This window comes from Lotus japonicus, chromosome 3 (genome assembly GCF_012489685.1).
Source record: "Lotus japonicus ecotype B-129 chromosome 3, LjGifu_v1.2".
Classification (NCBI taxonomy): Eukaryota; Viridiplantae; Streptophyta; class Magnoliopsida; order Fabales; family Fabaceae; genus Lotus; species Lotus japonicus.
This window is the reverse complement of record NC_080043.1, coordinates 64,665,703-64,689,351: the sequence shown is the minus strand read 5'-3', so window position 1 is coordinate 64,689,351 and position 23,649 is coordinate 64,665,703. Positions and strand designations below refer to the sequence as shown.

Below are 23,649 nucleotides of genomic sequence, written 5' to 3'. Positions count from 1 at the left end.
AATCCAACAATATCACAACATCACAAGTTATGGAAAAGCATCATAACATCAACTCATCATCATAATCAACATCAGATAAAACATAAGTCGAATTTATCGACGCCTATCATGCAATCATAGCTAATATGTAAGTTGCCCTAACTTCGAGCTGATCCAGTCTCGTAATCAAAGTTTTCTCCAAGCAAATGCTCTGAATATTCCAAAGTTCCGTCAACTGAACCTCGGAGAAAAACAAAGCAGAATCCAAACAAAATCGATTAGTTCGATCGCAAAACAACACATAAACGATAGACAAAGCATTAAAGCTTCAGAATATGACAATCGGGTACGGAAAGACAAGTTTTCGAAAACGAAAACTCCCCCCCCTAAAAGAATAGCTCTCGGCCATTAAGGAAAAAGAGCTCTGATGACCCTGAGATTGTTGTTAATTTTAAGTGTTTTAATTGTCATTTTCTTTGTTTTTAACTTAGTAAATTGAGTCTTGCATTGTCATTTTAATAATTTTACACTTTATTTGCTTTTAAATCCTTTTAGTGTGTTTTAGCGAGGATTTGGCCCTTAGAGTTGCAACCTTTGCATCTGTGGTCATGTTAGAACAATTAAGGGCATCTTGGGCATTCACTTAAGTTTCTCTACCTAGAAATTATTGTGATATATTCTGATTTTCCTAACCTTGTCTCACTCATGTGCTTAATAGCTTTGTTAATTGAGAAGTTTCCAAGTCTTTGTGATAAAAACAAAGAAATCATGCTTGATAATTGTGTAAAGATTTGACCAATTCAAGTGGAGACATCACAAGAGAGACAAGGCTAGGAGATGGCCTTAAAAGCTTGGAGAAAAATAAGGAAAAGAAGCTCTTATGGCATCCTAGTCATGAAACACAAATTGTTTTATCATTGTTTACTTTGTTGGTGGCTTAAAGATGGTGAAAAGAATTGAGAAAATCAATTAAAAATCAAGTCAAGGGGGACAAGACGATTTCAAGGACTGAATGGAGGCAAAAAGAATGAAGAATATCTCAAAAGTGAAGAGAATGGAAGCCTAGTCATGAAACACAAATGGTAAAACAATTGTTTACTTTGTTGGTGGCTTAAAGATTGTGTAAAGAATTGAGAAAATCAATTAAAAATCAAGTCAAGGGGGACAAGATGATTTCAAGGGCTGAATGGAGGCAAAAAGAATGAAGAATATCTCAAAAGTGAAGAGAATGGAAGCTTAGTCATGTTGCACAATGTTTCTCACCTACCAAAACAAAGTTGGCGGTTTTTTTTTGCTATAAATAGACCCCTTGGCTTCCATTGTAATCATCCCTTCACACCATCATTCTAGCATAAAATAGCTCTAGTTTCTCTTGTAATAGCTTAGTTTCTTCTTCCATTTGTGAGCAAGCCATGGCCTTCTCCAAAGGTATGATCTTGTTCTCCATAGCCATGCTTGGCTAAACTTCTTTATGTTTTGGGTTTTTATGAAGCTAATAAATGAGTAGCTTATAAATCCTTGTTCTAACTCATGTTATCTTTATGCTAGAACTTCAACTTTTGAACTTATTACTTTCATGTATGCTTGCTTCTCACTGAATTAAACAAGCCTAGGATTAGCTTCCTTCCGTTGATTCAAGCTTGTATGCATGTTAGCCTCTTACTAATTTCTTTGAAACCGACCGGAGATTTGGAATTAGGGATCTTGTTTTGAAGTTACTTGATTTGTTTCATTACACTAGACATAGGGATGGACTTCAAGTTTGTTGATCCGACTTATCTTTCTTAATGCTTTAAGTTAATTCACGGAATAACAAGACATTGTGACTGGTTTTAGCTTAAAAGCATTACTCGTACGGCAAAATCGACAAGTAATTAATGAGATTAAATCATCTAGATTTCACTTAGAGAATAACATGAATTAGAACTTGGCTACTTACCCTAAGTTAGTGGATTATAAACCCAAAGCATTCTTCTCTTATATATTTTACTTATCATAACACTGTTTACCTTGCTACACAATCAACTCAATTGCATATGATATTTATTGTTTTCTCACTTCAAACTTTGGCAATAGAAACTAAAGATTCAATCCTCAGGTCTCCGTGGTTCGATAATTATTAAAACCGGGTTAAGTCTGTACACTTGCAGATGGCCTATCAAGTTTTTGGGGTCGTTGCCGGGGACCCGAGTTATTGAATTCTTAGTTTTTGTTATCTAAGTTTGAAGTTGTTCCTTTTGATCTTTCTTTGTTTCTTTGCCACAGTTTATATGAAGAGGAATCGACTTGGGTTCATTTCCTTTTGATCTAGAACCTGAGCGAACCCTCAGACGACGCAGAGCCCAACAAAGAAACTCAGAACATCCTGCCATGGGTGCACATTTCACAGAAGAGGGGATTGAAGCCCGCATCGCGGCAGGAGTTCAAGCAGCCATTGCACAGAGGCTGCTTGAGCAAGAAGCTGAGAATGCTAACAGGTCTCTCCGAGACCTTACCTCAGCCTCCATGAGCTATGAATACCCAGGAAGCATTGCCTTTCCTGAAGATGGAGGTAACTTTGAATTAAGGCCAGCATTCATCAACTTGGTAAGCCAACACCAATATGGTGGGAGTGCTCTTGAAGACCCACACGCTCACCTAGAGCGTTTCATCCGAAACTGCAACACTTATAGGGTGCACAATGTTCCGGCTAACACAATCCGGATGAGCCTATTCCCTTTCTCACTTAGGGATACGGCTGAGGACTGGCTTAACTCTCAACCTCAAGGGAGCATCACATCATGGGATGACCTTGCTGAAAAATTTACAACAAGGTTCTTCCCTAAGTCTCTCTTGAGGAAGATAAGGATTGAGATCATGACCTTTACTCAATCTGAAAGTGAAAACCTCTATGAAGCTTGGGAGAGGTTCAAAAAGCTATTGAGGAGGTGTCCTCAACACAACCTAAACCAAGCTGAGAAAAAGAGTTTAGATTCTGCTGCTAACGGTGAATTTGATGTTCTCCGTCCTCAAGCAGGTGAAAATTTGATTGAAAAGATGGCAATCAGGGCCATGAACTCTAGCACAGACCGCCAGAGCCGGAAAGGAGTGTTTGAAATGGAAGCTTATGAACAACTGATGGCTGCCAACAAGCAGCTATCAAAACTGATGTCTGAAATGCAGAAGCAGATCAAAGAGGCCAAGTTACCAGAGGCTCGAGTTGCCAAGGTTGAGTGTGTAACATGTGGAGGTGCTCATACTACTGAGCAATGCACAGAAACCATGGATAAGGAAATCAAGGCCATGGGTCAATTTCAAAACAACCCATACTCCAATACATACAACCCTGGATGGAGAAATCACCCCAATTTCTCGTGGAAGGAACAAGGTACAAATGGCCAGGCAGGTAATTTTCAAGGACAACATCCAAATCAAAGGTTCCAAGGCCAAGCCTCGAGACCACCACCACAAGAGCAAGCCGCTGGAACTAGTGGAGGCAAGAAAAGCTTGGAAGAGCTATTGGAGAGCTTCATCAACCGGTCAGAAACCAACTTCAAAAACCAGGAGGCATCCATCAAAAATCTTGAGAATCAGTTTGGCCAGCTAGCCAAACAAGTTGCGGAAAGACCTCCAGGTAAGTTTCCTTCTGACACAGTTGTTAATCCTAGGCAAGAGAATATTTCTGTTGTTACCACTAGAAGTGGTAAAATCATTGATAGGGTTAATGAAGAGGTTAATGAAGAAACACCTGCTGGAAAAGAAACTGTGCATGCTAAAACCAAAGTGATAGAACGTCCATCTGAACTTGGAAAAATTCCATTTCCTAAAGCCTTGGTTAAAAAGAATCTTGAAAAACAATTCTCAAAATTTCTGGACATTTTCAAGAAATTGCAAATAAACATACCATTTTCTGAGGCTTTAGAACAAATGCCAATTTATTCTAAGTTCATGAAGGACATTCTAACTAAAAGAAGAAAATTAAGTCAAGTTTATGAGACCATAATGATGACCGAGGAGGTCAGTGCCATTATCCAAAGAAAAATGCCTAGAAAAAGAAGAGATCCCGGGAGTTTTACTATCCCAGTGGAAATTGAGGGATTATCAGTAGTAGAGGCATTATGTGACTTAGGTGCTAGCATAAATTTAATGCCCCTTAGCATGTTTAGGAGGCTAAATTTAGGAGAAGTCACCCCTACTATGATTTCTTTACAAATGGCAGACAGGTCTTTGAAAACTCCTTATGGTATAATTGAAAATGTTCTTGTTAAGGTGGACAAATTTGTTTTTCCTGTGGATTTCGTAATCCTGGATATGGAGGAAGATTCCAAAATTCCCCTTATCTTAGGAAGACCATTTTTGGCCACGGGTGATGCTGAGATCAAAGTTGCCAAAGGAAAGCTGACTCTGAAAGTTGGTGATGAAGAGGTAATTTTTAACATCTTTGACTCTTTAAAACACCTAGCAGCAGAGGATGTTTTTCGCTGTGAGGTGGTGGATGAGCTAGTTTGTGAGGAGTTCATCAGAATATCCATGAAGGACCCTCTTGAAACTGTAATCAGAGAAGGTCTTGGGATTCAAAGCCTTAATGGTGAGGACGAGCTTGATAATGAGGTTAGTACCACCCTTTCTCAGCTAGAATCTGTTTCATCTCTCTCTATCAAAAGTATTTGGAAAGAAGAATTAATAAGAGATGAAAAAGAATCAGCTAATGAAAAAGAAGAATTGAAACCACTCCCCTCCTCCCTCAAGTATGCTTTTCTTGAGGAGGGTGCTAATAAACCTGTTATTATAAGTAGCACTCTTACTTCCTTAGAAGAAGAAAAACTTCTAAGGGTTCTGAGGGATCATAAGTCAGCTCTGGGTTGGACTATAAGTGATATTAAGGGTATAAGCCCTGCGGTTTGTATGCACAAAATTTTATTAGAAGAAGATTACAAACCAATAGTCCAACCTCAGAGAAGACTTAATCCTATCATGAAAGAAGTAGTGCGAAAGGAAATTATCAAATTACTTGATGCAGGTGTTATTTATCCGATTTCGGATAGTGAATGGGTGAGTCCCATTCAAGTGGTTCCCAAGAAAGGAGGAATGACTGTAGTTGCTAATGAAAACAATGAGTTAATCCCCACTCGACAGGTAACGAAGTGGAGGGTTTGTATTGATTACAGAAGGCTGAATGTGGTCACTCGTAAGGACCATTTCCCTTTGCCTTTTATTGATCAAATGCTTGATAAATTGGCTGGGCATCGTTAATACTGTTTCTTAGATGGCTATTCTGGGTACAACCAAATCTGTGTTGCACCTGAGGATCAAGAAAAAACAGCATTCACTTGCCCGTATGGCGTGTTTGCTTATAAAAGAATGCCATTTGGACTCTGTAATGCCCCAGCCACTTTTCAAAGATGCATGTTTGCTATATTCTCTGACTTGGTTGAGACTTGTATTGAAATCTTCATGGATGATTTCTCTGTTTTTGGAGAAGATTTCAATACTTGTCTAGAGAATTTAGCATTGGTTTTAAAAAGGTGCCAAGATACCAATCTGGTCTTAAACTGGGAGAAATACCATTTTATGGTAAAAGATGGCATTGTTTTGGGACATAATCTTTCTGAACAAGGAATTGAGGTTGATAAGGCCAAAATTGAAGTCATTGAAAAACTACCCCCTCCAATAAATGTTAAAGGTGTTAGAAGCTTTCTAGGGCATGCTGGTTTTTATAGGCCATTTATCAAAGATTTTTCAAAATTGGCAAAGCCTATGACCAACTTGCTTGAAAAAGAAGCTCCTTTCATTTTTGACAATGAATGTTTGAAAGCTTTTTCCCAAATCAAGGAAAACTTAATTACAGCCCCTATAATTGTCGCTCCTGACTGGTCTCTACCCTTTGAGATTATGTGCGATGCTAGTGATTTAGCCTTAGGAGCTGTTCTTTGCCAAAAGAAAGAAAAAGTTTTGTATGTGATTTATTATGCAAGCAAAGTGCTAAATGAAGCACAGAGAAACTACACAACAACCGAAAAAGAATTACTGAGTGTAGTCTTTGCTTGTGAGAAATTTAGATCATACATTCTGGGCTCAAAAATTATTATTCATACTGATCATGTTGCCTTGAGACATTCGTTTGCAAAACAGGATGCTAAGCCAAGGCTGATTCGATGGGTCTTACTCCTCCAAGAGTTTGATCTGGAAATCAGAGACAGGAGAGGAAAAGACAATGGAGTAGCTGACCATCTCTCAAGGATTGAAGGAGGAGCTGCGTCTTCAATACCCATTCAGGAAGAATTTCCTGATGAAAAGCTCTTGGCTATTTCCAACACAGAATCCATGCCCTGGTATGTGCATTTTGCAAACTTCAAAGCAGCTGGCTTAATTCCTCATGATTTGACCTGGCAACAGAAAAAACGTTTTTTAAGAGATGCAAAGTATTACTTCTGGAATGAACCTTATCTTTTTAAAACATGATCTGACGGAATAATCAGTAAGTGTGTCCCAGAAGTTGAAAAAAATCAAATACTTTGGCATTGCCATGGGTCAAATTATGGAGGACATTTCAGCGGAGAACGAACAGCTATGAAAGTTCTCCAAAGTGGTTTTTACTGGCCCACTCTGTTTAAAGATAGCGGAAAATTTGTTAAGAGTTGTGACAAGTGCCAAAGAGCTGGTAACATATCTAGGAGAAATGAGATGCCCCTAAAAAATATTTTGGAAATTGACCTTTTTGATGTTTGGGGCATCGATTTCATGGGACCATTCCCACCTTCATATGGTTGCCGATATATTCTTGTGGCCGTTGATTATGTCTCAAAATGGGTTGAGGCCTCAACTCTCTCAACAAATGACTTCAGTGCAGTGATTATTTCCTTGAAGAAAAATATTTTCACAAGGTTTGGTGTGCCGCGGGCTATTATAAGTGATGGGGGTTCGCATTTTTGTAACAGAGCTTTTGAAACTCTGTTGCAGAAGTACGGTGTTAAACACAGAGTTTCAACACCTTATCATCCCCAAACTAGCGGACAAGTTGAGGTTTCCAATCGTGAGTTAAAACGTATTTTGGAAAAAGTGGTGGGTACATCCAGAAAGGATTGGTCAAGGAAACTTGACGATACTTTATGGGCTTACCGTACTGCATTCAAAACTCCGATTGGAACATCTCCTTTTCACTTGGTTTATGAAAAACCCTGCCACTTACCTGTGGAATTGGAACACAAAGCTTTCTGGGCCATTAAATAATTGAATTTCAACCTGAAAGATGCTGGTGAGAAGAGGTTACTAAAGCTTAATGAACTTGATGAGTTTCGACTCCAAGCCTATGAGAGTACCAATGCCTATAAGGAAAGGACCAAGAAATGGCATGACAAAAAAATCATGCACAGAGAGTTTGTTGCAGGACAGTTTGTATTGCTTTATAACTCAAGAATGAAACTTTTTCCTGGGAAGTTGAAATCAAGATGGTCAGGACCTATGATGATAACAAAAGTTTTTCCACATGGAGCTGTGGAAATTGAGGACCTGAAAATCAAGGGTCGCTTTACAGTAAATGGACAACGCTTGAAAGTGTACCATGATGGTACAAATCTGGAAGCCGAGTCCATGCGCTTGTTAGCTCCAAAATGATGTGATGAAAAAGTCTATCTAAGACTATAACTTAGAGCTGCTTGGGAGACAACCCGAGAAGGTTTGTTTTAATTTCGTGTGTTTAAATTATTACTGTCAAAAAAAAAAATTAATCTCTGGTTATTATTTCCATTATATTTAACTTAGCCAAGTTCTGTCACTAAACTTCCTGTTGTCCACTTTTGTTTTGTAAATACCTCTCTTAGTAAACTTTTGCACACTGAATTGTTGATTGGAAAATGACTTGAACTTTGTTTTGGAACTTGAATTTCAAAAAAAAAGGGTGGTTCACTATAACTCCCTAAAAACTTCTTGAAGAGTGTTGAGTGTGTTTACATTGATTCCTGACTTGTTTGCATACACCCGGTTCTGTTCTGATATACATTTCAATTTTTGCAAGGAACATTAATCTTTGAAGAGACTTGGTAGGAATTTTTCAGGCTTCAGAGATTTGTCAAACTTCAAATTCCCCTAGTTGCCTAACTTTGAGCTTCATGAATGAATTCTTTGGCACCCAGGTTAATTGAAGAATGAACTCTTGAGTGATTCCAAAAGGAAATATGTTGAGCAGGTTTAAATCAAGAAATGACTCTCTTCTTTGGCAAAGCTGTAAAAAGAAAAAAAATGCTTGAATAACATGAAAAGCAAAAGTGCTTAAGAAAGAAAGAACAAGCAAATGCAAAAGAAAAAGAATTGAGTCTTGAAAAAAAATGTCTTGCTCGGTCTTAATCGAAAAGGAAAATCACTCTTGAAATTTTTGAACCCTTGTGATCCAATGTTACAACCCTTGAAGTCTAACAGATTCTTGTTTCATTGCAATTTTATTGAGTTGATTGATTTACAGAACCAAGGCTGCGTGTTTGCAAGTTAGAGCACCCCAGAAAGGTGAGTTGAGAGCTCAAACGGTGAGGTTTGGTAAATTCTTGTTCCTAATTCAAAGTTTCATGTTACTAATTTCTCAATTCATGTGTGCTTAAGGTTTGTGATTTCAAGGAAACAAGATATTTTGTTTTGTAACGTTTGAACAACTGGAAAGAAATGACTTGAGCTTGAGGGCAAGCTACTCGAGTTTCCACTTGAGGACAAGCTGCCGTTGAGTATAGTGGTGTGATGACCCTGAGATTGTTGTTAATTTTAAGTGTTTTAATTGTCATTTTCTTTGTTTTTAACTTAGTAAATTGAGTCTTGCATTGTCACTTTAATAATTTTACACTTTATTTGCTTTTAAATCCTTTTAGTGTGTTTTAGTGAGGATTTGGCCCTTAGAGTTGCAACCTTTGCATCTTTGGTCATGTTAGAACATTTAAGGGCATCTTGGGCATTCACTTAAGTTTCTCTACCTAGAAATTATTGTGATATATTCTGATTTTCCTAACCTTGTCTCACTCATGTGCTTAATAGCTTTGTTAATTGAAAAGTTTCCAAGTCTTTGTGATAAAAACAAAGAAATCATGCTTGATAATTGTGTAAAGATTTGACCAATTCAAGTGGATACATCACAAGAGAGACAAGGCTAGGAGATGGCCTAAAAAGCTTGGAGAAAAATAAGGAAAAGAAGCTCTTATGGCATCCTAGTCATGAAACACAAATTGTTTTATCATTGTTTACTTTGTTGGTGGCTTAAAGATGGTGTAAAGAATTGAGAAAATCAATTAAAAATCAAGTCAAGGGGGACAAGATGATTTCAAGGGCTGAATGGAGGCAAAAAGAATGAAGAATATCTCAAAAGTGAAGAGAATGGAAGCCTAGTCATGAAACACAAATGGTAAAACAATTGTTTACTTTGTTGGTGGCTTAAAGATGGTGTAAAGAATTGAGAAAATCAATTAAAAATCAAGTCAAGGGGGACAAGATGATTTCAAGGGCTGAATGGAGGCAAAAAGAATGAAGAATATCTCAAAAGTGAAGAGAATGGAAGCTTAGTCATGTTGCACAAAGTTTCTCACCTACCAAAACAAAGTTGGCGGTTTTTTTTTGCTATAAATAGACCCCTTGGCTTCCATTGTAATCATCCCTTCACACCATCATTCTAGCATAAAATAGCTCTAGTTTCTCTTGTAATAGCTTAGTTTCTTCTTCCATTTGTGAGCAAGCCATGGCCTTCTCCAAAGGTATGATCTTGTTCTCCATAGCCATGCTTGGCTAAACTTCTTTATGTTTTGGGTTTTTATGAAGCTAATAAATGAGTAGGTTATAAATCCTTGTTCTAACTCATGTTATCTTTATGCTAGAACTTCAACTTCTGAACTTATTATTTTCATGTATGCTTGCTTCTCACTGAATTAAACAAGCCTAGGATTAGCTTCCTTCCGTTGATTCAAGCTTGTATGCATGTTAGCCTCTTACTAATTTCTTTGAAACCGACCGGAGATTTGGAATTAGGGATCCTGTTTTGAAGTTACTTGATTTGTTTCATTACACTAGACATGGGGATGGCCTTCAAGTTTGTTGATCCGACTTATCTTTCTTAATGCTTTAAGTTAATTCACGGAATAACAAGACATTGTGACTGGTTTTAGCTTAAAAGGATTACTCGTACGGCAAAATCGACAAGTAATTAATGAGATTAAATCATCTAGATTTCACTTAGAGAATAACATGAATTAGAACTTGGCTACTTACCCTAAATTAGTGGATTATAAACCCAAAGCATTCTTCTCTTATATATTTTACTTATCATATCACTGTTTACCTTGCTACACAATCAACTCAATTGCATATGATATTTATTGTTTTCTCACTTCAAACTTTGGCAATAGAAACTAAAGATTCAATCCTCAGGTCTCCGTGGTTCGATAATTATTAAAACCGGGTTAAGTCTGTACACTTGCAGATGGCCTATCAAGCTCCGGCTCTTTTTCTTCGATCAAATCTGTTTACAAGGTAGTTTTAGGGTAAAACTAAGGCAGAGAAACTGTCGGAACAATTTTCGGACAATCGGATCGAAATACGGCCGTTCAGGGGCGTTTTGGTCCAAAATAAAAGCTCAAAACCTCAAAGTTATCAGTTCGGAAAACAAATTTGACAGCAACGATCCTAATGACATCCGTGACAACAAATCCTAAAGGCACGAAGTCAGATTACGTCTTTTCGACAATAAAGTTTTGAAATGTGAGACAAAAAGGGTTTCGAAACAGTTTTTCAGATCTTGGACAACTCGATCGCAATCGGCGATTACTGACAGAGGTTTTAGACTCTTGGGAACGTAGGGAAGATAATCCAAGCAAGAAATCAGAGAAAACAGACAGTTTTACAAAAAGCTCAAAACTGTGAGCACAGAAACGACTTCAGAAACGTAGTAGAAACAGTAATCAGATGTAAGAATCATGCTAGTTACCTCAGTACCTCGAAGTAGGGACGAACTGCGCGAAGATCGGTCGAGTTTTCGCGAAAATCTTTTCTCCCTTGCCCTCCTTCAAACCCGCGGCCTCCTTGGGTGCAAATGGGGAGATATTTTGAAACTTTGGCTATTTATCGGCAGGCGAAATCGCGGGAAAATGAAAATTCCGCGATTCCGATGTTTGCAGCACGTTCACCGAAGAATTCTAAGAGAGATTCTGGCGTCAGAATTCCAGAACTCAAAATAAATCTCAGACTTTTGGGAAAAACGATATCTAAAATCCCAAAAGCGGTGTAAGTTAATCTGTCCCGAAAAACTACTTTTTGCTGTGATGGTCAGACGTCAAAACTTCCTTCTGAAGAAAGATTGGAAACGTCGAAACAAATCTGGCTCGCGGACGGAAACTTCGTTAGAAGTCCCGAATAGAAAAAGTCTTTATCCATCGATCGAATCTAGGGTTTCGAAGCAAAGAAATTAGTGTCGTCGGACTTCCGAAAAGTGAATACTATCGTGCGTACAGTCCAGGGTTCCGAAATGAAACGCTGGTCGAAGGAAAAATAAAGAGAACCTTTAAATTTTCCAAGGATTTGAAATCTCGCTTAAAACGTTGCTCTAAAAGCGAAATAGCCTATTCTGGACACGCTCGCCATAAGGCAGGTGTGCAGACGACTCGCCCTAACTCCGGAAGCAACTACGCAACATTCCTCAAGCAATTCCTGAACTTTCTTCTTCATTAATCTTTCTCAAACATCAAACTCCTGTCACGCTTACACTGATTCTACGCGTGAGTCGGAAATTAACTTATTCTGCAAATCCAGGTCTTATAGATCTCCTAAAGGACAACTATACACCTGTATATGAAGTTCTTGTTTACAAAGAAAGTGCTTCTAAAAAGCTTATAGTAAACACAATGAAATTCAAGATGAAAGAAAGCTTAGAAGAATTTGAATATTTCTTGCGCGTGTGTGAATGCTTCTAGCCGCTTCTTTCAGCCTTCAGTCACTATTTATACTCCAAGGATTAGGGTTGAACGTTGCATGGAAATACTACCGTTGGAGGGCAGTTCTGGAAATTCCAGCTTCTGCTGTGGCTGAGGATGTTAGGTAGGTCGTCAGGATAGTACACTTTGCTTTTGTACTTGGATAGCGACTTGACCTTTAAACCTAGGAGACTTCTGATCAGGGGAATGCTTCATGTTGGAACTTGTGAAGCCGGTTGATCAGAGTCAGAGGGAAAGCACCGATCCTCTGACCATTGTATCTTCTGATTCTGAACTCAGAGGGAAGTACATGGTCTTCAGAGTTTCTTGCTTCTGGACATCAGAGTTTCCACTGTTCAGCTTCTGAATCTTCAGAGTCTTCTACACCATCAGAACATCTGAAGCTTCAAAGTTTCTTGGTTGTCAGAACTTCTGGATCTTCAGAACTTCTAGTGGCTAAGTCCATATCAGAGCTTGTATAAATTCAGATCTTCTGAAGCATTTCTACTGATCAGAGTGAACATAGATGTTGCGAAAGCGTTGCTTGGGTCACTCTTTATGCACAGTGCTTCTGATTTGTGTGAGACTGAATCAAGGTCAGAGCCTGTAAATAGCACACTCAGAAAAACACGTTAGAGTACCATAATTGTTCATACTCAAAAGGTTAACTTGTAATCATCAAAACATAGAGTTGTACTACTAGATCAAAACTTGATCTTACAATCTCCCCCTTTTTGATGATGACAAAACTAAGATTTTTGATGAACAATTCTTAAACATAAAACTGAATTCACTCAGAGTTTAGGGATATAGAATAAGACTTATCCTGATGTGAATAGTTTATCTTGCTCATTCTGAATTCAAGTCACAGCTTGATTCTGAGCTTAGCTCCCCCTGAATCTAATACTTGATGAAAATGTTAGAAAAGTCTAGATTCTGAGCTAAATAATATAAGAGTTCAGAGTGAAAACTTATGACATAGATGAGATAGAATAATCAGAGCGCATAAGTAATCAGAGTCAACGGACAAGGTATCAGAGTCTTGGGTATCGGAGTCAAACTAAAATCACTTCAGAAGAAGTGAAATGTATTCCTTGTATTTGCCCAGTGACACATCTATGGTCATAAAGGTGGAACTCTTAAATTCTCCAAAAGAAAAATAAATCACACTAACACAGTGTAACACCCCGATTTCGGTGGCGTCACTTTAGTAACCAAAAGAAATACTTAAGCGGAAAAACATGAAATATTTTTTTTTCCGACAATATAACTAAAGACAGAAAACAGTAAACTACTCAACAAAAGATAAAAGAAACTAATATACAACTATATATACATGCCCCGCTAAAGCAAACCACGTCACGAGTAACCTCCAGTGACGGGTAACAGAAAGAAAGTAATGCCCGAAGGCAATATGTACAGTCCAAGGTAAAATACTGTGTCCGCAACACTATACCTCCAAAAACTGAGAACAAGTTGGCCCAGCGGCCTAAGAAAAGACCTCCTAAATCCAACCAGCTCTCTGTGATCTCCATAGGAAAACCACACAAAAAGCTACCGGTAGGAAACTACCCTGTCCCGAATCTAAAAACATGACGGTCAGAGCTACGACACTACTCCTACACTAATCCCAACTCGAGGAGCCCACACTAGCGCTCGGTCCTACACGCTAGCGCGGTCGTCGTCCGAATCTGCATCCAGGACAACTAAGTCGAAATACTCAAAGCTACCCTCTCTCTCTACCCTGACGCGCTCCTGCTCTGGTCTCTCGGGCTCGGGGCCCGGACCAAGATCCTCGATGACAACAGCAGTAGACGAACTGGACTCCGTCGAAGTCCCACCCACTGCCACCTCCTTAGAGGGGTCCTCATCATCCGAAGATGGTGGTGGTGGTGGTCCTCCCAAGCCGGGTCCACAGTGCACGCCAGGCGGTAAGTTGAAGCTCAGAATATGTCTCCTCAGTACCCCCTCCGTCAAGCGTCCGAATCGGTCAACACGGTCCTCCATGACCCGACCGGTGTAGGTCGCACGGTGGCCTACGGGGTCGACCACCCATGCACCTGGGTCGTCCTGGTCAAGCATCTCGAATCTGGTCCCCCCCGAGGGGCTGACCATCGTAAACCAATCCGCCATACTCATCTGACAATGGCGTAGTCCGCCCAAACACATACAGAAGACGCTAGGGTCAACTCCAAAGAATTATATAAATAATAAAGCCAGATATATATAGGATAATAATTATTAGCCTCTCAGGCTTATAAGTTTAGGGATAACATCCTAGGGTTGCATGTATCACAATGAATATAAAAGATCATAATAACAATTAGCATGCCTCAAATAGGATAAACAAGTACCAATCACACTCAGCAACTAAGTCAGAATGTATGTTGCATGCAATGCAATGCTGGTTGACAAGATGCATTCCGGAAGAAAGGATGGACATCAACGAGACGGCCCTAACACCAGCCACGGTGAGTACCTTCCTGCTCGCGTGTCTCTTACACCACACAAAAGTGGCCAGATCAGCAGCGAACCCGTAGGTCTGCCATTCCGTCTGCTATTAAGGACCACCGTAGTGTCCTAAATATGGAAATCCGGGTCTTATGACCATTTTGGAATCCACCGAGGTCTGGTATCACGCCGTGTATTAACCTCAAAATGAGTGCATGAATGCAATTGATTAGCCAAACAACGTCTCCGACCTCACCCGACACGTCGCCACGTGTTCTAAATAACTTAATGTCCCTAAAAAGAATACCCTAAGGTAAATGTCGATTCTGCGACAAAATGAATTAATCAAAAGAAGAAGAATGTACTTTGGAACTCATAGCTCCCGGCTAAACTTTAGATAGCCAATCAATAAACTGCTCATCGAGCGAAAGGGTACCGAAGTACTTGAAAACTTATAGTCTCCGGCTAAATTTAGATAGCCAAACATTAAACTGCTCATCGAGCGAAAGAGTACGAATGTACTTGGAAACTTATAGTCTCCGGCTAAACTTTAGATAGCCAAACAATAACCTGCTCATCGAGCAAAAGAGTATCAACATACTCGAAAACTTGTAAGTTCCTCAAAACTTGGACTCGACGACACTTCTCATATTTTCAAAACTAATATTCAGGCTCTAAGCTCTTATCTAAGGTTGTTATCATTGTTCAAGGGTTTTAGAGATTGATTAATGTCTTATGAATTTTCCTTGAGAAAATAGATTTCGTTTAGTCTTATAATACTTCCTATGAGTTTCAGGGATCCCATAATCCCAAATAATTCCTGAGAAGGTCTCGATCCATTAAAACATAACAAGGCCCGAACTCTGTTCGTCCTATCAATCTCTCTCAAAATCTCATAAAAATCCGGCATGACTTGCCCGTAATCCTCACTCCTCAGAATCACAGACATAAGTGGGATCACATGAATAAATTAGCTCAATCAATAAGCATAAACAACATATTCCAACACATCCTATATTAACCATTTAGCACATAACATGTGAATCATTTAGCACACAATATCATGGCATCAAGTACTCAACAAGATCGGCCGAAGCCTCAGAAAACATTTCAGGCATTTAGCAATTAAGTGCATAACACATAAATCAAGTCGAATTCGTCGACACCTAAAGCATTATCTAGTAATTCAGAGAGTAGCCCTCACCGGTGGGTCTTCCAGCTTCCTCCTCACAAGTTCCTTCACGCTCCTCTCCTTGGTCTCTGGGAAACTCCTCAAAAGAACCTTAAGCAAAAGTCACAGAAATCAACACAATGAATCAGAAACTCAGCAACCATTAATTCCTAGAGTTACACGGAACACTACAACCTCCGTGGTACGACAATCTAACGCGTTAAGACAAGTTTTCGAAAAAGTCGGATTTCCTCCCCCCCTTGATATAGCTCTCGGCCACTTTCCTTAATTGGGAGGGTCGATTTTTCTTCGATCAAACTTGGTTCCTAGGTTATCATATGCCGTAACTAAGGCGAATCTAGACTCGGAAAAATTTTCGGATCGAAAACTGATATAGGGGTAGTTTGGTCAAGATTTTCAGCTCAGAATTTCAAAACTGGATTTTTGAAAAACAAATTGGATGGGGACGTCCACAACGACGTTTATGACGACTAATCCTGCTAGCACTAAGCCAATTCGGCAGTTTTCAGCTTAAAGGTTGCGACTTTGCCTAAAAATGGGTATTTGATGCAAAAATTGATCCCGGCGGCATTTCGTCGACATCTGACAAAATCTAATCCGCAGAACACGCTCAGGAGCATGCAGGGAATAAGTTTAGACACTGAAATCAGCTTATTTGGACAGTTTTACAAAAAGCTCAAAACTTTGAGCACAGAAAGACATAGAAGAAGTCGACAGAAACGACGATCAGAAGAGAGATATAGTTTACCTACCTCAAGGTCTTCGATTAGCAACGATCGGTGAAGCAAACGGGCAAGAAACGGCGAAAATCCGGATCCTCCCTTTCTCTCTTGGAGCTCGCGGTTTTGGGGAGGGAAATGGGTAAGTTTTTGCAAAAAAATCTAATTTTCTAGCTATTTATAGGTTTTGGAAAATGCGGAAAAATGATTTTTTTACGATTCCGATTTTTCCTGCGCGTTCCTCTGCGAATTCTAAGATAGTTTATGGCGACAGAATTCCAGAACTCAAAACAGGATTCTTGGAATCAAATCAAACGATCCAAAGTCGGTATGAGTCGGTGTAAGTCGGTTTATCCCGAAAAACTACTTTTTGCAGTGATCGTCGGAAGAGAACACTTCCTTCTGAAAAAAGATTAGGAATAACGAGAGAAATAGATGAGCGCGTGCGGAATCTTCATTTGAAGCATCGAATGGAAAAAGTCTTCATCGTCCGTTGATTTCAGGTTTCTTAACTATCAGGGATTCCGTTTCGGCAAGCTTCCGAGAATCGGAATTTGCCGTTCGTACATTCCAGGTTTTCGCGTCGAAACACTTGTTTATAGACGAAAAAGAGAAGTTCTAACATTTCTCTGAAGATTTTTGGAATTAGTTTCCATCGTGTCCTAATGTGTAAATTAACTATTCACTAAGGCCTTTGGCCTAGGATCAGGCGAATGTTAGTCGTGCTATAACTCTTATCGGTCTTTGATACAATCCTTGGGCTTTTCCTGAACCTTCCTTCATAAATCTATTTAATCAAATAAACTCTTTTATTTTATTCACTTATCCAAAGCTTAAAAACTTGGGCCTTACACACAGCTTACACATCAAAAACTGGGTGTACTCCCCCTTTTTGTCATAAGCAAAAAGCATGGGGTGTGAAAAACTTAGCTTGAAGTACAAGGTACTCCCCCTTAGAGAAGGTCTAAGTTTGAAGAAAAATAAAACGATGCATGAATCAGAGTTAGGCGAAATAAAGAGAAGAGTTAATGCAAAAGAAGAACGTTTACCACCGGCCAAGGGAGTAAAGAAAAGGGTCAGTTACCAAGAACTTAACCTCGAGAAACTGTAGGAGCATTAACTTTCAGAGAGAGAGTTAAGCCTATATAAAGCGATGGAGAAAAAGGGTAAGCTTCACAACTCGAACAATTCCATAAGAAAAAGAATGGCATCATACAAGGAAGCACTTGAAGAGCTCAGAAGGAAGGCCTTTGAGGAGGACTTGTTCCTGAACATAAGGCATCCAGAGGGTACAATGACCATTGCAGAGCTGACGAGGACACTGCTTGAGGAGGACCTTCGTCCAGAGCTGAAGAACGACTTGAAGGAATTTCTTGCCTTCGTGGAAGAAGTTCAAGAACTCAGCCAGCTTGAGCTGAGGCTACTGGAAGAGAAGGACACGATAGAAGGGAAGCTCAAGACAACAGAAGAGGTTCTGGAGAGGAATGAGCTGATCGTCAATCTCAACAACATCCAGTATTCACTGGATCGTCTGGAGAGGGAGAGGTCAGAGCAGCGCCAAGAGTGCAGAAGAATGAGGAAGGATCCTCCATTCTAGACTTTTAGGAAAAAAGAAAATGTATGATGTAAACATAATGATTATGAATAAAAAAAATTTTACAAACACAATGTGACAAATATATATATATATATATATATATATGCAAAGATAAACAGTAACGAACAAAGCAGAATAACTAGAGTAACTTAAAGGAAATAAGAAAAAGTTAAAAAAAAAAAACTAGGTTAAGAGGGAAAACGAAGAGATCCTAAGACTAGGGTTTATCAGTGCGACGCAGAAGTTCCATCATCATTTGCTTCATGTCCTGTAGCATAGACTCATGAGTATCAAGACGTTGTTCCATGAGGTCGAGTCTGGACGAGCTTGACTGTGTGGAGCTGGAAGGAACATTCTGAGCAGTTTGATGAGCTGGAATGGAAGCAGAAGCAGCAGAAGTAAAAACCACTGGTGCAAGTGCTTGGCATCTAAGGGCTTCAGCTTCAGCTTCAAGTCTCTCTACCTCTAATCTTGCTTGTTCAACTTGAGCTGCTGCTTGACGTGCAGCTTCTTCTGCTTGCTCTTGCTTTCTTCTGGTCTCTTCAGCAGTTGCAAGGAGCTTGTGTCTTTGTTGTTTCTCATGAAGAGCTACTCTTCTTGCAAACCTCTGCTTGGCAGCTACTATCCTCTGATCCCTTTCAGCAATAAGATGACTCATCATATCAGGAACCTGAGCAACTAACCAAGTACTCAGATTATTCCATTCCTCAACAACAGAGTCAGGATCCTCACTCAGATCAGTATGACCTTTGACATTGCGAATCATCAGTGAAGCTTCGTGATTAAAAACACTGATGCACTCAGAGAGAGGTTGGTCTTAGGTGAGTGTAGGGAATAATGGATAGGTTGGTTTCAGGAGAGGTTGGGTGGTTGCTGCTGTTTGCCTCAGAGACACCTTGAGGAGAACCAATGTTAAACATGTGAGCATTTGGTTCATAGGTTCCATGGTGAGGTTCAGAGGTTTCAACCAGAGGATGTGGTGATCTAACCGAGGAGTGGTTAGACACAGAGTGGTCTGGTTCTGGTTGAAGTGGCTCTTGATGGACAGGGTCGGACTGAGTTTGTTGAGCCAAAGGGTCTGCCTCATGTAAAGGGTTAGCCAGGATAGGTTCATCTGGGTCAACTAGACGTTCAGGTCTAGGTCCAGGATATCTCCTAGGGCTTGGACATGTGAGGTAATACTTTTCCATGGTAGACACCTTTTCTTTTCTGACCTCCATGAATTTACGAATGGACTCAGAGTTATTGGAAGGGGAGGAGTCAACAACATTGATTGGGAATGATATAGGGGTATAGACACTAGAAGAATCTGTTTCAGTGGTTCTGGCAACAGGACGTTCTGATGCTCTGGGGACAAAGTGATCAGACGTTCTGGGTTCAGGTTCTGTTTGGTTAAGAACTGGTTGGTCAGGAATGATGGGTTCAGAAGTTAATGGGTTGTATTGGATGGTGATGGGAGAGGTTGGTGTATCTTGTCTAGAAGGTTGGTTCTGAAGCACGTTCCAGAGAGGTGCTTCATTTGGAGAAGGTTGGAAAAATGAAGACCTTGGTGAGTGGGGTGGAGAAGTGGCTTGTGCAGATGGTTGGGACTCAGGAATAGGAGTGAGTGGGTTTGAGGATCGTTTGAGCATAGAAGAGATAGGGAGTGTATCAAATGTATTTAAATCATCATCAGAATCAACCACAGACTTACTTGATGATCGCACTGATGACCGAGTCACTCTGGAAGGAGTTCCAATCCTTCTGATCACTTGAGCAGCTGGCTCCACCCGGGTAGGCTTCACCATTATTCTGACTTACTTCTTCTTCTTTGGTGGAGGGGGACCACCGTCATTATCACCATCATCACCATCATCTGGCTTGGTGGTTTCATCATGTTTCCTCTTGGGCTGGTCAACCTTTTTCCTCTTCGTCAGAGGGACATCAGATTCCTCAGAGGATTCTTCTAAGACCATCTTCCTCTGAACTTTCCTCTTGGGAGGAGAGTCAAACTCTTGAGCTGGGAGCAATCTTCTGAAGAATTCATCAACATCAATCTCAAAGCCTTGCGCCCTAAGATCTTCTACATAGCACCTGATGGCTTCTGGATTGTCTGCCTGGGTCCACAAAGGATAGTCGTTCAGAGGCACCCTTCTCTGTCTGATTTCAGCAGATGTATCTTCATGAGCTGGGGCAATTTTCTTCTTGACCAAACCCATCTTCTTCAGAGAATTGGCAGGGAAGACATCACTGACAATGGTGGTCAGATCCTCTATGCATCTAGCATTGACCAGATCTTGCACAAGGTTGCTCTCAATGAAGAGATCTGATAGCAATCTCCCAAAAGGGATATACTTGATTGCTGACTTGATGGAGGCAGTAGTTCTAGACTTCTTGATACACTCCTTCAAGTAAGAGAACAGGAAGAAGGGGAGGCAGATCTTCTTCTTGTCTTGGATGAAAAACAACATCGCCTTCTGGCAGAAGTTGATGTAATCTGGGGAACTGCCTTTTGGCCTCTGGTTGATACAGTGCAGCAGAATCTTGTGCCAGATTCTGAGCTTGGGATGAAGATCCACCACCTTGTAATCAGTCTTGCCCGGTTTGTATGTGGTGTACAGGGCCTTGTTGGTCTCATCCTTCGTTTTGGGTTTCAGCTTCGATTCAGTGAGTTGGAATCGATACCCACGTGCAGTGTCTGCACCCAGCAGATTCACGAATGACTTCTCAGTAATTATGATCCTCCTTCTAGCAATGTGGGAGACCACCTGAGTGTCATCGCAGTCAGTGTGTTTCCAGAATTCCTTGACCAATTTGTCATACACCGGTCCTCGAAGCTTGTTGAAGTAATTTTCCCAGTCTTGAACACGGACTTAAGGACGAAGGTCATACCCATTTGCAGCAAGATTGTCAAGGTCGAATCTCCATTCTGCCAGTACTTGAAGTTCTTCAGGAGCGTACACGCAATGAACGGCACAGCCCCGTTCTGCAATCGGAATTATCTGCCCTTGACCTTGACCTTGATCAGGAGCTTCAGGACCCAATTGGCCTGTAGCTTGACCCACTACCATGTGAGGGAACCTGGTTGCTTCGGCATCTTCGTTTCTGGTTTGTCTCACCATTGTTGAAAGCGGTTGAAGGTTTTGGGTAGAAAATGAAGATGATGAATAGAGAGAGAGAGAGAGAGATCGTGGGTAAGAGGTTTTGAAAAACTGAAGAGAGAGAGAGAGTAAAACCGAGAGTGTAGGAGATCGTGTGTGTGTATAGTGGGTTTTGACAAATAACCGTTGTTGATTCAAAAAGCAAATTAAAATCAACGGTTAAAAATTAAAGACATCATAGTAACAGTAAATACACGTATCACACACAGGAGAGAAGCACATCTACACTCATTATGACAGACTGTCACACGGGCACAAGGAACTATGCATCAGAGATACTGACACACGTGTTACTGTCTCAGCTTCAGAGTCAGCACCAATGGGTACATACACTCTGATGGAGTTACCTTCTGGGCTAGACATCTTCTGATCAAGAAGTATCATAGTCAGAGGTTCTGATCCATCTTCACTCTGGACAAAAGTCCATATTCAGATTTTTCAGAATAAAATTAAATCTATCCTCTGCTAAGGGCTTTGTAAAGATATCTGCCCATTGATGGTCAGTATCAACAAACTTCAGAAGAAGTACGCCCTTCTGTACATAATCTCTAATAAAGTGATACTTTACCTCAATGTGCTTTGCCCTTGAATGTAAGATAGGATTCTTACTCTATGATATTGCAGCAGTGTTATCACAGTAGATTGGGATATTCCTCTCAAGGATCTGATAATCCTGTAAGATCAAGTTTTGATCTAGTAGTGCAACTCTATGTTTTGATGATTACAAGTTAACCTTTTGATATGAACAATTGTGGTACTCTAACGTGTTTTTCTGAGTGTGCTATTTACAGGCTCTGACCTCAACTCAATCTCACACAAATCAGAAGCACTGTGTATAAAGGGTAACCCAAGCAACGCTTTCGCATTCACCATGTTCAGTATGAACAGTGGAAAAGCTTCAGAAGTTCTGAAGCTATACAAACTCTGATGTGGACTCAGTCGCTAGAAGCTCTGAAGATCCAGAAGTTCTGATAACCAAGAAACACTGAAGGATCAGATGTTCTGATGGTGTAGAAGACTCTGAAGATCCAGAAGCTGAATAGTGGAAACTCTGAAGTCCAGAAGCAAGAAACTCTGAAGGCCATGTTCTTCCCTCTGAGTTCAGAATCAGAAGATACAATGGTCAGAGGATCTGTGCTTTCCCTCTGACTCTGATCAACCGGCTTCACAAGTTCCAATATGAAGTATTCCCCTGATCAGAAGTCTCCTAGGTTAAAAGGTCAAGTCGCTATCCAAGTACAAAAGCAAGTGTACCTTCCTGACGACCTACCTAACGTTCTCAGCCACAGCAGAAGCTGGATTTTCCAGAACTGCCCTCCAACGGTAGCATATCCCATGCAACGCTCAACCCTAATCCTTGGAGTATATATAGAGGCTGAAGATTGAAAGAAGCGGCAAGAAGCAACACACACACGCAAGACATATTAAAAATATTCTAAGCTTTCTTTCATCTGAAATTCATTGTGTTTACTATTAGCTTTTTAGAAGCAAATCTCTTGTAAACATTTCTTTGATAAACAGTTTGTTTAGTTCCTTTAGGAGATCAAGGTTGATCGGATCCTAGAGAAGACTAAGAGAGTGAATCTTAGTGTGAGCTAAGTCAGTGTAATTGTTAGTCACTTGTAGGTTTCAAGTGCAGTTGTAACTCTTACCTGATTAGTGGATTGCCTTCATTCTAAGAAGGAAGAAATCACCTTAACGGGTGGACTGGAGTAGCTTGAGTGATTTATCAAGTGAACCAGGATAAAATCCTTGTGTGCTTTTCTATCTCTTATCTTTAGCACTTAAGTTCTCGAAAGATTTGTCAAAATCTTTAAGGTGGTAGTTTTGTACTGAAAACGTTATTCAAACCCCCCTTTCTACCGTTTTTCATACCTTCAATTGGTATCAGAGCGCAAGTTCTGATTACCACACCTAACAGTGTTCAGTGATCCGGGCCGGTGTGAAAAACAATGGCTGCCACCACCAGTGAAACTCAAAGAGATGGTTACAACGCAAAGCCTCCTATGTTCGATGGTCAAAGGTTCGAATATTGGAAAGATAGACTGGAAAGTTTCTTTCTGGGTTTCGATGCAGATCTCTGGGATATTATTGTGGATGGCTATGAGCGTCCAGTTGATGCAGATGGCAAGAAGATCCCAAGGTCAGAGATGACTGCAGACCAAAAGAAGCTGTACTCACAACATCACAAAGCAAGAGCAATTCTTCTAAGTGCTATTTCCTATGAGGAGTACCAGAAGATTACAGATCGTGAGTTTGCTAAAGGCATTTTTGACTCTCTGAAGATGTCTCATGAAGGAAACAAGAAAGTCAAAGAATCAAAGGCATTGTCTTTGATCCAAAAGTATGAATCCTTCATCATGGAGCCAAATGAGTCCATTGAAGAAATGTTCTCCAGATTTCAATTGCTTGTAGCTGGCATACGACCTCTCAACAAGAGCTACACAACAAAAGATCATGTCATAAGGGTCATCAGGTGTCTTCCTGAAAGTTGGATGCCTTTGGTGACTTCAGTAGAGCTCACGAGAGACGTTGAGAATATGAGTTTAGAAGAACTCATCAGCATTTTGAAATGCCATGAGCTGAAACGCTCAGAGATGCAAGATCTGAGGAAAAAGTCCATAGCCTTGAAATCCAAATCTGAAAAGGCTAAGGTTGA

General features: G+C 40.2%; 1 long non-coding RNA gene, 1 other non-coding gene and 1 pseudogene across 2 annotated transcripts; 2 read left to right on the top strand and 1 right to left on the bottom strand.

Moving 5' to 3' along the window:
• The first annotated feature begins 1,291 nt into the window (after positions 1–1,291).
• LOC130744512 (uncharacterized) lies at positions 1,292–8,145 on the top strand (annotated as a pseudogene).
• LOC130709617 (small nucleolar RNA R71) lies at positions 2,818–2,924 on the bottom strand. The gene has a single exon (XR_009010096.1). It is a non-coding gene; the product is annotated as a small nucleolar RNA R71 (small nucleolar RNA).
• Positions 8,146–8,415: 270 nt separating the features above from the next.
• LOC130749858 (uncharacterized) lies at positions 8,416–10,235 on the top strand. Its single transcript, XR_009023117.1, has 2 exons — positions 8,416–9,683; positions 9,804–10,235. It is a non-coding gene; the product is annotated as an uncharacterized LOC130749858 (long non-coding RNA).
• The last annotated feature ends 13,414 nt before the right edge of the window (positions 10,236–23,649 follow it).